We start from the raw sequence: 18524 nt of genomic DNA on the forward strand, positions 1-18524 counted from the left end.
CGCCCCGCCCATCCGCTCCGGTGTCTGACACTGCGACCCCCGCACTGCCGCTCTGCGACTTCACTGCGATATCTGTCCGCACGATGTGAGCTGGGACTTGCAGGCGCTGTGCTCTGTATTGCGGCTTCTTGCCGTTTGACCTGCGGTTTTCTTTCTTCCATTCTTTGCCCTTACGGCTTTCTCATCTCTTTATTCCATTTTTATAAGTCACTAAATAACAACGATTCGGCCTTTCCATTTTTTGGGGGGAGTTTTTTGTTTTGGCAGCTTATCTTCTAGAGAACAAAGTGATGGGCACCACTGCAGCCAATCAGCCGGGCAGTGCCTCCATATATCAGGGTGTAGGCGGCTGAACCCATCATTACCGGTGGATGCGGCCGGCATTTGTTACGGTGCTTACTGTGGTGACAGCTGAGAAGGAGACGCAGCACGAGGCGGAGCCTGGTGTGTGTTTGATAAGTTTTTGATGTTTTCTGCCACGGTTGGGTAACCAATGCAATGGCTGGTACAGCAGGGAGGCGCCTGTCTAGGGACTGGTACAGCGGGGAGGCGCCTGTCTAGGGACTGGTACAGCGGGGAGGCGCCTGTCTAGGGACTGGTACAGCGGGGAGGCGCCTGTCTAGGGACTGGTACAGCGGGGAGGCGCCGGTGTAACGGCTGAACAGAAGTATGAGCCTGACTGCCACATTCAGGAGAGTTTAGTCAGAGGGAGACCGATGTGTGTTTGATAAGTTTTTGATGTTTTCTGCCACGGTTTGGTAACCAATGCAATGGCTGGTACAGCGGGGAGGCGTCGGAATAGCAGCTGGTACAGCGGGGAGGCGCCGATATAGCGGTTGTATAGTGTCCTGTATAGTGTTTTGTATAGCAGGGAGGCACCGGTGTAGGGACTGGTACAGCAGGGAGGCGCCGGTCTAGGGGCTGGTACAGTGGGGAGGCGTTGGAATAGCAGCTGGTACAGCGGGGAGGCGCCGGTATAGCGGCTGGCTGGTACAGCGGGGAGGCGCCGGTATAGCAGCTGGCTGGTACAGCGGGGAGGCGCCGGTATAGCGGCTGGCTGGTACAGCGGGGAGGCGCCAGTACAGCGTCTTGTATAGCGGGGAGGCGCCTGCATAGTGTCTTGTATAGCAAGGAGGCGCCAGTGTAGGGACTAGTACAGTGGGGAGGCGTCGGTGTAGGGACTGGTACAGCGGGGAGGCGCCGGTGTAGGGGCTGGTACAGCGGGGAGGCGCCGGTGTAGGGACTGGTACAGCGGGGAGGCGCCGGTGTAGGGACTGGTACAGCGGGGAGGCTCCAGTATAGTGTCTTGTATAGCGGGGAGGCGCCGGTGTAACGGCTGGACAGAAGTATGAGCCTGCCACATTCAGGAGAGTTTAGTCCGAGGGAGACTGATGTGTGTTTGATAAGTTTTTGATGTTTTCTGCCACAGTTGGGTAACAAATGCAATGGCTGGTACAGTGGGGAGGCGTTGGAATAGCAGCTGGTACAGCGGGGAGGCGCCGGTATAGCTGCTGGTACAGCGGGGAGGCGTCGGTATAGCGGCTGGCTGGTACAGCGGGGAGGCGCCGGTATAGCGGCTGGTACAGCGGGGAGGCGCCGGTACAGCGTCTTGTATAGCAGGGAGGCGCCTGCATAGTGTCTTGTATAGCAGGGAGGCGCCAGTGTAGGGACTGGTACAGCGGGGAGGCGCCGATCTAGGGACTGGTACAGCGGGGAGGTGCCGGTCTAGGGACTGGTACAGCGGGGAGGCGCCGGTCTAGGGACTGGTACAGCGGGGAGGCGTTGGAATAGCAGTTGGTACAGTGTGGAGGTGCCGGTATAGCGGCCGGTACAGCGGGGAGGCGCCAGTATAGCGGCTGGCTGGTACAGCGGGGAGGCGCCTGTCTAGGGACTGGTACAGCGGGGAGGCGCCTGTCTAGGGACTGGTACAGCGGGGAGGCGCCTGTCTAGGGACTGGTACAGCGGGGAGGCGCCTGTCTAGGGACTGGTACAGCGGGGAGGCGCCTGTCTAGGGACTGGTACAGCGGGGAGGCGCCTGTCTAGGGACTGGTACAGCGGGGAGGCGCCGGTGTAACGGCTGAACAGAAGTATGAGCCTGACTGCCACATTCAGGAGAGTTTAGTCAGAGGGAGACCGATGTGTGTTTGATAAGTTTTTGATGTTTTCTGCCACGGTTTGGTAACCAATGCAATGGCTGGTACAGCGGGGAGGCGTCGGAATAGCAGCTGGTACAGCGGGGAGGCGCCGATATAGCGGTTGTATAGTGTCCTGTATAGTGTTTTGTATAGCAGGGAGGCACCGGTGTAGGGACTGGTACAGCAGGGAGGCGCCGGTCTAGGTGCTGGTACAGTGGGGAGGCGTTGGAATAGCAGCTGGTACAGCGGGGAGGCGCAGGTATAGCGGCTGGCTGGTACAGCGGGGAGGCGCCGGTATAGCGGCTGGTACAGCGGGGAGGCGCCGGTATAGCGGCTGGCTGGTACAGCGGGCAGGCGCCGGTATAGCGGCTGGTACAGCGGGGAGGCGCAGGTATAGCGGTTGGCTGGTACAGCGGGGAGGCGCCGGTATAGCGGCTGGCTGGTACAGCGGGGAGGCGCCAGTACAGCGTCTTGTATAGCGGGGAGGCGCCTGCATAGTGTCTTGTATAGCAGGGAGGCGCCAGTGTAGGGACTAGTACAGTGGGGAGGCGTCGGTGTAGGGACTGGTACAGCGGGGAGGCACCGGTGTAGCGGCTGGTACAGCGGGGAGGCGCCGGTGTAGGGACTGGTACAGCGGGGAGGCTCCAGTATAGTGTCTTGTATAGCGGGGAGGCGCCTGTTTAGTGTCTTGTATAGCAGGGAGGCGCCGGTGTAGGGACTGGTACAGCGGGGAGGCGCCGGTGTAGGGACTAGTACAGCGGGGAGGTGCCGGTCTAGGGACTGGTACAGCGGGGAGGTGCCGGTCTAGGGACTGGTACAGCGGGGAGGCATTGGAATAGCAGCTGGTACAGCGGGGAGGCGCCAGTATAGCGGCTGGTACAGCGGGGAGGCGCCGGTATAGCGGCTGGCTGGTACAGCGGGGAGGCACCGGTATAGCGGCTGGTACAGCGGGGAGGCACCGGTATAGCGGCTGGTACAGCGGGGAGGCGCCGGTATAGCGGCTGGTACAGCGGGGAGGCGCCGGTATAGCGGCTGGTACAGCGGGGAGGAGCCGGTAGAGCGTCTTGTATAGCGGGGAGGCGCCTGCATAGTGTCTTGTATAGCAGGGAGGCACCGGTGTAGGGACTGGTACAGCGGGGAGGCGTCGGTGTAGGGACTGGTACAGCGGGGAGGCGCCGGTGTAGGGACTGGTACAGCGGGGAGGCGCCGGTGTAGGGACTGGTACAGCGGGGAGGCGCCGGTATAGTGCCTTGTATAGCGGGGAGGCGCCTGTATAGTGTCTTGTATAGCGGGGAGGCGCCGGTGTAGGGACTGGTACAGCGGGGAGGTGCCGGTCTAGGGACTGGTACAGCGGGGAGGTGCCGGTCTGGGGACTGGTACAGCGGGGAGGTGCCGGTCTAGGGACTGGTACAGCGGGGAGATGCCGGTCTAGGGACTGGTACAGCGGGGAGGTGCCGGTCTAGGGACTGGTACAGCGGGGAGGCGCCGTTCTAGGGACTGGTACAGTGGGGAGGCGCCGGTTTAACGGCTGGACAGAAGTATGAGCCTGCCACATTCAGGAGAGTTTAGTCAGAGGGAGACCGATTAATAGCATGGCAGTTGTCATATTTTTCACTTACACTTTTGTTCATGGGAAAAACTCTTTATTTTAAATCACTAGATCTTGGAATAATAATAACTTCCACAATCGGATGTGTTTATCTCAGAACAGGAACATTTTATTTAATCTTATAAATGTGCCCCTGCTGTGTACTGTGTAATGGCTGTGTCTGACTGTACAGGAACATGGTCTGATCATACCACATCTCCTGGGCGGGGAAAAGAGTATACAGACAGGACAGCAGGGGATCACAGCTGATTCTTTTTGTGAGATAAAGCATTTCACAAGTGTTTTTAAACAATGTTTTACTTCAAAGAAAGATTCAGCTGTGATCCCCTGCTGTCCTGTTTGTATACTCTTTTCCCCGCCCAGGAGCTGTGGTATGATCAGACCATGTTCCTGTACAGTCAGACACAGCAATTACACAGTACACAGCAGGGACACATTTATAAGATTATCTCAGAACAGGAACATTTTATTTAAAACACATCGAATTGTGGAAATTATTATTATTCCAAGATCTATAGATTAAAATCAACTTTTGGTCGCGGGAAAACCCCTTTAATATGTACCAGCATGGCCAACATGGGGTTTCAGTTGCCCCTCTGCTCAAACTGCAATGGCCGCTGTCACCTCCAGGATCACTTGATAGTGGGGGTAGATCGCTCCCCAATAGAGTTTGGCTCCTGTAGGGCAGCGGCTGTGCAGCTGCTCAGCCATCGTCCTTGGGATCAGTTGGTGGACCAGCGGTCGGACCCCCAGCGATCAGTACGTTATATCCTATTCTTTGGATGAGTGATAACTCGCCCTATTGGGAATAACGGGTGTTTTAAGTGGTGCTACCACTCAGCGGCAAGGATTGGGGTGAGGTGGCATGAGATGGGCGCCCGGCCTGCCACCTAGGGGCTGTCACATCGCCTTGCAGTCTGCTGCTGGTTTTATAGGACTATGGAGGGGAAGCAACTACTGTGATGTGCGGACACAGCCTAGAGGGGTCCACACATCACTCGCTACATTACTATACATTATTGGGGGAGGGGGTCTTATCCGGTCTCGTTGTTAAATTCCATCCTAAAGTAGAAATGGCTTTGTTCGCCCACAACCTCGTTTCTGCTGTGCGGAAGCCTCCAGGGTAAGAGCGTTGATTTGGGGGATAAAATCTTCCAATATACATGATATAAACGCAAACCTCCCCCCCCCCCCCGGGGTCTGACTGGATCATCTGTTGACCGCAGATGCATAAATAATGACGTGTCTGAGCTGCACAGCGGGGGTCTACTATGTGGCCCCCAGCAGCTGTGACAGTCGGGGTCGGTGACCGGCGTGACAACTGTCCCTTATCTCTTCCCACATGCCGTGCTGGTCTCAGCACAGTCTCGTCCAGACCGGCAGATCCATATTATAACAAGCCCATGGTCACTTATCAAAACTCGGACCACTTACTTCCCGGAATGGCGCCATTCCATCAATGGCGGCACTCCGTTTACCGGCGACCAACCTTTAGTACCTGGCTTATACCCCAAATTTTTTTTGCATCAGACTTTTCAGACATACTACACCATAACGTATATATACCCCCTCCTTTTTTCAACCAGATGTGTTATTCCCAGGAAGTGTTACCTGAGTCACACATTTTTTTTTCTGTATGTCTATTAATTATAGGTTTCTTGTCGCTATGTCATACGGTGTCTGATGAAGGTCCATACAGTGGGACTGAAAGGTTACCCGATTTTTTTTTGTTGGATTGCCAATTACTATTCATTTTAACGATGCCCATCCTGCAAAGTCAGACATCGAGTGTCACCGTACGGACAAAGAGACCTGTGACACCCAATGACCAATTGTTCCATTTATTTCCAGGAGGAGTAACAGAGGAACATGACAATCTAGATATCTTCGAAGGGACGCTCTAGCATTATTAGTATGGGAAACATATGTATATATGGCAAGAACAGTGAGGGGCCGGCGTAGGACATTAGATTGTGAGCTCTGTTGGGGACTGCAGCCTTTGTACAGCGCCATGGAATAGGCTGGAGCCATAGAAGCAGTAGGGAAGAAACTGGAGGAGCAGACTGCCGGCTTGTGCCGCTGATTAGATCGATGACCTGGATCTGATAAGAGGTCAAAGAAAATAAGAAATAATATTAATTGTGCCCGTCTTGGCGAGCGAAAGATAATTTCCTGCCCAGGATTCAGGGTGCAGAGCGGAGGAGAGGACGGAGCGCTCTGTGCCGCAGATCCGTGCTGCCGATTAGATCTGCTGCTCCATTATCCGGCAGCCGGGCCGTGCAGCAGATAACAGCCTCCACTACTATAACCATTTTAATAAAAGAGGTCGGTGTCATTAGTCACCGCAGAGCCGTCCTTTTTTTTTTAGTCTAAGCGGAGCCCCCTCCCTCCATGATGGTTGATCATTGTGAGATTAACCTATCTTTTTAGGAAATGCTTGCAATCCCAAGGAAACAACAATTTTTCAGCATTGTCCCTCTGTTACTCCTCCTGGAAATGTATGAATAAATTGACAACTGGGTGTTAACATTTCCCTTAGTGAATGGAGTATGTCTGCGCAGTGTCACAATAGGAATGGCCATTTGTCAAATTATATTTCCAGGAGGAATAACAGAGGAACATCAGAATTATTATTTTATTTGTTATGGGGAATGTAAGTGTTTACTGAAAAAAGTCATGTTAGGAGAGCGAACTGGTCCTTAAAGGGCAGAGGGTCTGGTCCTTAAAGGGGCTATGCAATCAAAATCCCATTTTCATATAAAAGGGGGGGTGGTCCTATATTCAGGATCCTGATCTACAGAGCAGAGCAGAGAGCATCTTTTTTGGAGGATCTGCTATGTCCATAAACAGACGGGGGTCCGGCAGGGGGACGTCTGACCATCCGTCATCTTATTGTCAAGGGATCATTCTAGATCCCTTAACAATAAGAATCCCTTTAAAGAGACAACCACTTTGAGCTTCTTAGGGACAGATTTTCTTAATGTAGCCTATATGTCAATGTCCCGTCCTCTCCTGCCAGATCTGCAGAGGGTAAGAAAGAAAGACGCTGTGCAGAGGTACAAGGAGGAGACGCTCTGCAGAGGCAGAAGAAGACTATGTGGGTGCAAGTTACATGTCGGAGACGGCCTGTCGTCTCCCCATATTTCTCTTTGGGTAAGTACTTTCATTCCACTTTAAATGCAATTCAGGATCATCTTAAAACTTTGCAGTATTGTTCCTCTGTTGATCCTCCTGGAAATGTATGAAAACGGTCATCAGAGATGGCAGATTATATCAGATATTGATTAGATAGAAAAAAAAGTATATAAACTCTCAACTTGCCAGATTATAAGACTTTCTGGATTACACTACTATGTACCATCCCTTTAAGCCCTGACATTCAGGGTCAGCCATCAGAGGAAGCAGCTGTCCAGACGTCACCGTCATCTGCCGTTATCTCGGTGCCGCAGGGAATGAGCGGCGTCATACGGGTACACAGTGTTTAGGGAGCGGAGCCCTAACATCACTACTACATAAAGTAATCACCCGACTATAATCACACTTGGTGGCTTTTACAGAGGGTGTGTATACTTTTGCAACAGTTTTTTTTTGTCTCAGATGTATTACAGTAAAAAATTTAAATCGTATTTCTATCTTGTGCAGTGGGTGCATATCACTAGTATGGCTGGAGGGAGTCTGACTTCTCAGACCCCCATTGATCCCAAGAATGAAGGGGCAACAGAGCTACTGTATTTCCTCTGAACAGAAGCACTTCCAGCCGCCTGGCCAGGCCGAGAGCCGCCCGCCTGGAGCATCCGCTGCCGCAGGGCCGCCCGCCTGGGCCTGGAGCATCCGCTGCCGCAGGGCCGCCCGCCTGGGCCTGGAGCATATCCGTTGCAGGGCCGCCCGCCTGGGTCTGGAGCATCTGCCGCAGGGCCGCCCGCCTGGGTCTGGAGCATCTGCCGCAGGAATACCCGCCTGGACCCGAGGCATCTGCTACCGCAAGGCCGCCTAGCTGGGCAGCGGGCAAAATAAAAGCCTGCTCAGCTTCCTTATAAAAAAAAAACAAAAAAAAACGAAACTCATTAATGCTCACCTTCTGGCTGCTCCAAGATCTACGCCAGCACAGGAAAAGGAGGTGTCACTCGCCAATAAGCTGCCGGACAGCTGCAATCTATGATTAGCTGCAGCGGTTAGGTGACTGAGTAAAGCATCATCATAAAAACATCCCACAAAAAGCTACTGAGCGCACCTGACCGCTGCAGCCAATCACAGGTCGCAGCAGTTCGGTAGCTGGTTCTTCAGTGACGTTTCCACTTCCTTTCTAGTGCACACCACGGAGTAGCCTGCGCAGGAGCCGAGTGACTGCCAGTAGCTGAGCATTAATAAAATCTAAATTTTTTTTACATATCCAATCCTCTAGGAAAATTTAGAACAGGCGGCAGCAGTGCGTGGCTCCTTTATCCCCAGCCTCACACTATGTATAGTAAAGTACCAGCTCTGCCTGGAGTGCCCCTTTATCCCCCGCCTGGCATTAGATATAGCACGGCACCAGCTCTGCCCGGAGTGCCCCTTTATCCCCCGCCTGGCACTAGGTATAGTACAGTACCAGCTCTGCCCGGAATGCCCCTTTATCCCCCGCCTCACACTAGGTATAGTAAAGTACCAGCTCTGCCCGGAGTGTCCCTTTATCCCCCGCCTGGCACTAGGTATAGTACAGTACCAGCTCTGCCCTGGAGTGGCCCTTTATCCCCAGCCTCACACTAGGTATTGTACAGTACCAGCTCTGCCCAGAGTGCCGCTTTATCCCCCGCCTGGCACTAGGTATAGTACAGTAACAGCTCTGCCCGGAGTGGCCCTTTATCCCCAGCCTCACACTAGGTAGAGTACAGTACCAGCTCTGCCCGGAGTGCCCCTTTATCCCCCGCCTGGCACTAGGTATAGTACAGTACCAGCTCTGCCCCGGAGTGGCCCTTTATCCCCAGCCTCACACTAGGTATAGTACAGTACCAGCTCTGCCCGGAGTGTCCCTTTATCCCCCGCCTGGCACTAGATATAGCACGGCACCAGCTCTGCCCGGAGTGCCCCTTTATCCTCTGCCTCGCATTAGGTATAGTACAGTACCAGCTCTGCCCCGGAGTGGCCCTTTATCCCCAGCCTCACACTAGATATAGCACGGCCCCAGCTCTGCCTGGAGTGCCCCTTTATCCCCAGCCTCGCACTAGATATAGCACGGACCCAGCTCTGCCCGGAGTGCCGCTTTATCCCCCGCCTCACACTAGGTATAGTACAGTACCAGCTCTGCCCGGAGTTTCCCTTTATCCCCCGCCTGGCACTAGGTATAGTACAGTACCAGCTCTGCCCCGGAGTGGCCCTTTATCCCCAGCCTCACACTAGGTATTGTACAGTACCAGCACTGCCCAGAGTGCCGCTTTATCCCCCGCCTGGCACTAGGTATAGTACAGTACCAGCTCTGCCCCGGAGTGGCCCTTTATCCCCAGCCTCACACAAGGTATTGCACAGTACCAGCTCGGCCCCGGAGTGGCCCTTTATCCCCAGCCTCACACTAGGTATTGTACAGTACCAGCTCTGCCCAGAGTGCCCCTTTATCCCCCGCCTCACACTAGGTATAGTACAGTACCAGCTCTGCCCGGAGTGTCCCTTTATCCCCCGCCTGGCACTAGATATAGCATGGCACAAGCTCTGCCCGGAGTGCCCCTTTATCCCCTGCCTCGCACTAGGTATAGTACAGTACCAGCTCTGCCCGGAGTTTCCCTTTATCCCCCGCCTGGCACTAGGTATAGTACAGTACCAGCTCTGCCCCGGAGTGGCCCTTTATCCCCAGCCTCACACAAGGTATTGCACAGTACCAGCTCGGCCCCGGAGTGGCCCTTTATCCCCAGCCTCACACTAGGTATTGTACAGTACCAGCTCTGCCCAGAGTGCCCCTTTATCCCCCGCCTCACACTAGGTATAGTACAGTACCAGCTCTGCCCGGAGTGTCCCTTTATCCCCCGCCTGGCACTAGATATAGCATGGCACAAGCTCTGCCCGGAGTGCCCCTTTATCCCAGGCCTCGCACTAGGTATAGTACAGTACCAGCTCTGCCTGGAGTGCCCCTTTATCCCCAGCCTCGCACTAGATATAGCACGGACCCAGCTCTGCCCGGAGTGCCGCTTTATCCCCCGCCTCACACTAGGTATAGTACAGTACCAGCTCTACCCGGAGTGTCCCTTTATCCCCCGCCTGGCACTAGGTATAGTACAGTACCAGCTCTGCCCCGGAGTGGCCCTTTATCCCCTGCCTCGCACTAGGTATAGTACAGTACCAGCTCTGCCCCGGAGTGGCCCTTTATCCCCAGCCTCACACTAGATATAGCACGGCCCCAGCTCTGCCTGGAGTGCCCCTTTATCCTCAGCCTGGCACTAGATATAGCACGGCCCCAGCTCTGCCCGCAGTGCCCCTTTATATTTAGCCTTGTAACAGAGTCTTAGGTGAGGATTTATTAAAAGGTATATACTGAATATTTACATGTAAAACACAAGATTTCATGCGGATAGTACAACCCCCACTATGTACAGAATATGGGGGGCGAGGAGGTAGAAAATACATTTCCATTGGTTGGTTAGGACACAATAAATAACTACTATCAAATATTTCATGAATATAAGAATGAAGCCCTTATTGGGTCTCGTTCACACACGTGGCTTGTTTTCCAAGGCCTTAGTGTATGAAGGAGAAGCGCTGACATCAGCACTGCAGGAGAATGAGAGAAAATACTGAAAAAGCTCAGATTAATTATCAATCCTGCCCGTGTAACAGGCGGCGGCTGCCGAAAAGCCAGACAAGCAGCTTATATAGATGTAGCAGAGCTGAATGTATGAGGACTGGATGCTAATAATGACTGTATGAGGACTGGATGCTAATAATGGCTGTATGGGGACTGGATGCTAATAACTGTATGAGGACTGGATGCTAATAATGACTGTATGAGGACTGGATGCTAATAATGACTGTATGGGGACTGAATGCTAATAATGACTGTATGAGGACTGGATGCTAATAATGGCTGTATGGGGACTGGATGCTAATAACTGTATGAGGACTGGATGCTAATAATGACTGTATGAGGACTGGATGCTAATAATGACTGTATGGGGACTGGATGCTAATAATGACTGTATGGGGACTGAATGCTAATAATGACTGTATGAGGACTGGATGCTAATAATGGCTGTATGGGGACTGGATGCTAATAACTGTATGAGGACTGGATGCTAATAATGACTGTATGAGGACTGGATGCTAATAATGACTGTATGGGGACTGGATGCTAATAATGACTGTATGGGGACTGGATGCTAATAATGACTGTATGGGGACTGGATGCTAATAATGACTGTATGGGGACTGGATGCTAATAATGACTGTATGAGAACTGGATGCTAATAATGACTGTATGGGGACTGGATGCTAATAATGACTGTATGGGGACTGGATGCTAATAATGACTGTATGGGGACTGGATGCTAATAATGACTGTATGAGGACTGGATGCTAATAATGACTGTATGGGGACTGGATGCTAATAATGACTGTATGGGGACTGGATGCTAATAATGACTGTATAAGGACTGGATGCTAATAATGACTGTATGGGGACTGGATGCTAATAATGACTGTATGAGGACTGGATGCTAATAATGACTGTATGGGGACTGGATGCTAATAATGACTGTATGGGGACTGGATGCTAATAATGACTGTATGAGGACTGGATGCTAATAATGACTGTATGAGGACTGGATGCTAATAATGACTGTATGGGGACTGGATGCTAATAATGACTGTATGGGGACTGGATGCTAATAATGACTGTATGCTAATAATGACTGTATGAGGACTGGATGCTAATAATGACTGTATGAGGAGTGGATGCTAATAATGACTGTATGGGGACTGGATGCTAATAATGACTGTATGGGGACTGGATGCTAATAATGACTGTATGGGGACTGGATGCTAATGACTGTATGAGGACTGGATGCTAATAATGACTGTATGAGGACTGGATGCTAATAATAACTGTATGAGGACTGGATGCTAATAACTGTATGAGGACTGGATGCTAATAATGACTGTATGAGGAGTGGATGCCAATAATGACTGTATGGGGACTGGATGCTAATAATGACTGTATGGGGACTGGATGCTAATGACTGTATGAGGACTGGATGCTAATAATGACTGTATGAGGACTGGATGCTAATAATGACTGTATGGGGACTGAATGCTAATAATGACTGTATGGGGACTGAATGCTAATAATGACTGTATGAGGACTGGATGCTAATAATGACTGTATGAGGACTGGATGCTAATAATGACTGTATGGGGATTGGATGCTAATAATGACTGTATGAGGACTGGATGCTAATAATGACTGTATGAGGACTGGATGCTAATAATGACTGTATGAGGACTAGATGCTAATAATGACTGTATGGGGACTGGATGCTAATAATGACTGTATGGGGACTGGATGCTAATAACTGTATGAGGACTGGATGCTAATAATAACTGTATGAGGACTGGATGCTAATAATGACTGTATGGGGACTGAATGCTAATAATGACTGTATGAGGACTGGATGCTAATAATGACTGTATGAGGACTGGATGCTAATAATGACTGTATGGGGATTGGATGCTAATAATGACTGTATGAGGACTGGATGCTAATAATGACTGTATGGGGACTGGATGCTAATAATGACTGTATGAGGACTGGATGCTAATAATGACTGCATGAGGACTGGATGCTAATAATGACTGTATGGGGACTGGATGCTAATAATGACTGTATGAGGACTGGATGCTAATAATGACTATATGGGGACTGGATGCTAATAATGACTGTATGAGGACTGGATGCTAATAATGACTGTATGGGGACTGGATGCTAATAATGACTGTATGAGGACTGGATGCTAATAATGACTATATGGGGACTGGATGCTAATAATGACTGTATGGGGACTGATGCTAATAATAACTGTATGGGGACTGGATGCTAATAATGACTGTATGAGGACTGGATGCTAATAATGACTGTATGGGGACTGGATGCTAATAATGACTGTATGGGGACTGGATGCTAATAATGACTGTATGAGGACTGGATGCTAATGACTGTATGAGGACTGGATGCTAATAATGACTGTATGAGGACTGGATGCTAATAATGACTGTATGAGGACTGGATGCTAATAATGACTGTATGGGGACTGGATGCTAATAATGACTGTATGGGGACTGGATGCTAATAACTGTATGAGGACTGGATGCTAATAATAACTGTATGAGGACTGGATGCTAATAATGACTGTATGGGGACTGAATGCTAATAATGACTGTATGAGGACTGGATGCTAATAATGACTGTATGAGGACTGGATGCTAATAATGACTGTATGGGGATTGGATGCTAATAATGACTGTATGAGGACTGGATGCTAATAATGACTGTATGGGGACTGGATGCTAATAATGACTGTATGGGGACTGGATGCTAATAATGACTGTATGGGGACTGGATGCTAATAATGACTGTATGAGGACTGGATGCTAATAATGACTGTATGAGGACTGGATGCTAATAATGACTGTATGGGGACTGGATGCTAATAACTGTATGAGGACTGGATGCTAATAACTGTATGAGGACTGGATGCTAATAATGACTGTATGAGGACTGGATGCTAATAATGACTGTATGAGGACTGGATGCTAATAATGACTGTATGGGGACTGGATGCTAATAATGACTGTATGGGGACTGGATGCTAATAATGACTGTATGAGGACTGGATGCTAATAATGACTATATGGGGACTGGATGCTAATAATGGCTGTATGAGGACTGGATGCTAATAACTGTATGAGGACTGGATGCTAATAATGACTATATGGGGACTGGATGCTAATAATGACTGTATGAGGACTGGATGCTAATGGCTGTATGAGGACTGGATGCTAATAATGACTGTATGGGGACTGGATGCTAATAATAACTGTATGAGGACTGGATGCTAATAATGACTGTATGGGGACTGATGCTAATAATAACTGTATGGGGACTGGATGCTAATAATGACTGTATGGGGACTGGATGCTAATAATGACTATATGGGGACTGGATGCTAATAATGACTGTATGAGGACTGGATGCTAATAATGGCTGTATGAGGACTGGATGCTAATAACTGTATGAGGACTGGATGCTAATAATGACTATATGGGGACTGGATGCTAATAATGACTGTATGGGGACTGGATGCTAATAATGACTGTATGGGGACTGATGCTAATAATAACTGTATGGGGACTGGATACTAATAATGACTGTATGGGGACTGGATGCTAATAATGACTGTATGAGGACTGGATGCTAATAATGACTGTATGGGGACTGATGCTAATAATAACTGTATGAGGACTGGATGCTAATAATGGCTGTATGAGGACTGGATGCTAATAACTGTATGAGGACTGGATGCTAATAATGACTATATGGGGACTGGATGCTAATAATGACTGTATGAGGACTGGATGCTAATAATGGCTGTATGAGGACTGGATGCTAATAACTGTATGAGGACTGGATGCTAATAATGACTATATGGGGACTGGATGCTAATAATGACTGTATGGGGACTGGATACTAATAATGACTGTATGGGGACTGAATGCTAATAATGACTGTATGAGGACTGGATGCTAATAATGGCTGTATGAGGACTGGATGCTAATAATGACTGTATGGGGACTGGATGCTAATAATGACTGTATGGGGACTGGATGCTAATAATGGCTGTATGAGGACTGGATGCTAATAATGACTGTATGGGGACTGGATGCTAATAATGACTGTATGGGGACTGAATGCTAATAATGACTGTATGGGGACTGATGCTAATAATAACTGTATGGGGACTGGATGCTAATAATGACTGTATGGGGACTGGATGCTAATAATGACTGTATGGGGACTGGATGCTAATAATGACTGTATGGGGACTGGATGCTAATAATGACTGTATGGGGACTGGATGCTAATAATGACTGTATGGGGACTGAATGCTAATAATGACTGTATGGGGACTGGATGCTAATAACTGTATGGGGACTGGATGCTAATAATGACTGTATGGGGACTGGAAGCTAATAATGACTGTATGGGGACTGGATGCTAATAACTGTATGGGGACTGGATGCTAATAATGACTGTATGGGGACTGGATGCTAATAATGACTGTATGGGGACTGGATGCTAATAACTGTATGGGGACTGGATGCTAAAAATGACTATATGGGGACTGATGCTAATAATGACTGTATGGGGACTGGATGCTAATAACTGTATGAGGACTGGATGCTAATAACTGTATGGGGACTGGATGCTAATAATGACTGTATGGGGACTGGATGCTAATAACTGTATGGGGACTGGATGCTAAAAATGACTATATGGGGACTGATGCTAATAATGACTGTATGGGGACTGGATGCTAATAACTGTATGAGGACTGGATGCTAATAACTGTATGGGGACTGGATGCTAATAACTGTATGAGGACTGGATGCTAATAATGGCTGTATGAGGACTGGATGCTAATAATGACTGTATGGGGACTGGATGCTAATAATGACTGTATGGGGACTGGATGCTAATAATGACTGTATGGGGACTGGATGCTAATAATGACTGTATGAGGACTGGATGCTAATAACTGTATGGGGATTGGATGCTAATAACTGTATGAGGACTGGATGCTAATAATGACTGTATGAGGACTGGATGCTAATAATGACTGTATGGGGACTGGATGCTAATAATGACTGTATGGGGACTGGATGCTAATAATGACTGTATGGGGACTGGATGCTAATAATGACTGTATGGGGACTGGATGCTAATAATGACTGTATGGGGACTGGATGCTAATAATGACTGTATGGGGACTGGATGCTAATAATGACTGTATGGGGACTGGATGCTAATAATGACTGTATGGGGACTGGATGCTAATAATGACTGTATGGGGACTGGATGCTAATAATGACTGTATGGGGACTGAATGCTAATAATGACTGTATGGGGACTGGATGCTAATAATGACTGTATGGGGACTGGATGCTAATAATGACTGTATGGGGACTGGATGCTAATAATGACTGTATGAGGACTGGATGCTAATAATGACTGTATGGGGACTGGATGCTAATAATGACTGTATGGGGACTGGATGCTAATAATGACTGTATGGGGACTGAATGCTAATAATGACTGTATGGGGACTGGATGCTAATAATGACTGTATGGGGACTGGATGCTAATATTGACTGTATGGGGACTGGATGCTAATAATGACTGTATGGGGACTGGATGCTAATAATGACTGTATGGGGACTGGATGCTAATAATGACTGTATGGGGACTGGATGCTAATAATGACTGTATGGGGTCTTATGAGGACTGGATGCTAATAATAACTGTATGGGGACTTATGAGGACTGGATGCTAATAATGACTGTATGGGGACTGGATGAGGACTGGATGCTAATTCAGTTTCCATACTGTCGGCTGCACATAACCTGTGTATAAGGGAAGATGAGCTGCGGGACAATGAGGATTTTAGGGCCCGAATAAATGATTCAAACAGCCGATAAATGAGCACATTGCTGGCTGCCAAATGAGTTAACTGAGAATCTGTCAGGGAGCTAGATTTGATGGAGAGTCTGTAACTCTTTTATCGTGCTCCTCTCAGCTGTTTTATGACCGCATCAAAGTTTATTAGCACAACTCCGAGGTGCTCAGTGGTCATAAATCAGCAGGGAAGAAGTTGATAAAAAGACAGAAGAGTTATAAACTCTCCATCAGAAGGAGCTCACTGATGGCTTATCAGACAGCAATGAGAAGGGGGCAAAAAAAAACAAAGAAGGAAGGGTGCAAACTGTGTAATGTAATCCAATTACAAATTAGTTTTTGTCCAAAATTAATTGATTTAAAGGGGTTGTCCAGACTTGGGGCACACTATGTGACTGCGGACTTGTGAATCCTCACAGTATGGAGTGCGTGCGCGGTGAGGATTCTCCAGTGGCGGGAACACGAGTGCAAGTATGAGATTCGCATGCATGTGGTCACGTGTCGACTAGACATGCGCTCCCTTGCTCAATACAAGTGAATTGAGAGAGGCCGGACACGTCTAGTCGGGATGTGGCCGGAAGTGTGCAAATCACCGGCAGCGGAAAATCTTGACAGTGTTCAGTGTGAGGATTCACAAGCCTTTAATCACATAGAATGACTGCAGACTTGAACCCCAAGCCTGGACAACCCTTTTAATTAAAAACAAAAATAGTACACCTTAGGGGACAAAGTCCTTAACGTCCCAGGGGAAAAATTGGGCACTGCAATACATGTCAGATCATTCTTTCCCCTGTCAGAGAAGAGTTTGTTTGCCTCCATATACAAATTGTCCAGTTCTGCCTAAATCTGCAGGTAGCACTGTAACATGTTACAAACTCGGCTCTGCTACATCCATTAGTATTCAACATAACCTTTGTGCCCTTCACAATCAGACTGGACTGAGCCGCAGAATCTGACCATGTAAGGGCCGCCGGTGTACAGTGATTATGAACATACATGTATCTAAAATTACACGTAAATCAGGTGATAAATTAAGGTGCAGTGAGATAGAAAGTGGGGATGATGGATCTGCTGCATCCTTGTGGTGCGCAGAGGTGGGGCTTTAAAGCGAGGATGACGGATCTGCTGCATGCTTGTAGTGTGCGAATCTGGAGCTATAAAGCGGGGATGATGGATCTGCTGCACGCTTGTAGTGTGCGAAGCTGGAGCTATAAAGCGGGGATGATGGATCTGCTGCACGCTTGTAGTGTGCGATGCTGGAGCTATAAAGCGGGGATGATGGATCTGCTGCACGCTTGTAGTGTGCGAAGCTGGAGCTATAAAGCGGGGATGATGGATCTGCTGCACGCTTGTAGTGTGCGAAGCTGGAGCTATAAAGCGGGGATGATGGATCTGCTGCACGCTTGTAGTGTGCGAAGCTGGAGCTATAAAGTGGGGATGATGGATCTGCTGCACGCTTGTAGTGTGCGAAGCTGGAGCTATAAAGCGGGGATGATGGATCTGCTGCACGCTTGTAGTGTGCGAAGCTAGAGCTATAAAGCGGGGATGATGGATCTGCTGCACGCTTGTAGTGTGCGAAGCTGGAGCTATAAAGCGGGGATGATGGATCTGCTGCACGCTTGTAGTGTGCGAAGCTGGAGCTATAAAGTGGGGATGATGGATCTGCTGCATCCTTGTAGTGTGCGAAGCAGGAGCTATAAAGAGGGGATGATGGATCTGCTGCATGCTTGTAGTGTGCGAAGCTGGAGCTATAAAGCGGGGATGATGGATCTGCTGCACGCTTGTAGTGCGGGGAGCTGGAGATATAAAGCGGGGATGATGGATCTGCTGCATGCTTGTAGTGTGCGAAGCAGGAGCTATAAAGCGGGGATGATTGATCTGCTGCACGCTTGTAGTGTGCGAAGCAGGAGCTATAAAGCGGGGATGATGGATCTGCTGCATGCTTGTAGTGTGCGAAGCAGGAGCTATAAAGCGGGGATGATGGATCTGCTGCATGCTTGTAGTGTGCGAAGCAGGAGCTATAAAGCGGGGATGAAGGATCTGCTGCACGCTTGTAGTGTGCGAAGCAGGAGCTATAAAGCGGGGATGATGG

The sequence above is a fragment of the Phyllobates terribilis genome, unplaced genomic scaffold, assembly GCF_046119375.1.
Source record: "Phyllobates terribilis strain yellow unplaced genomic scaffold, ASM4611937v1 Scaffold_9__5_contigs__length_417890890, whole genome shotgun sequence".
NCBI lineage: Eukaryota > Metazoa > Chordata > Amphibia > Anura > Dendrobatidae > Phyllobates > Phyllobates terribilis.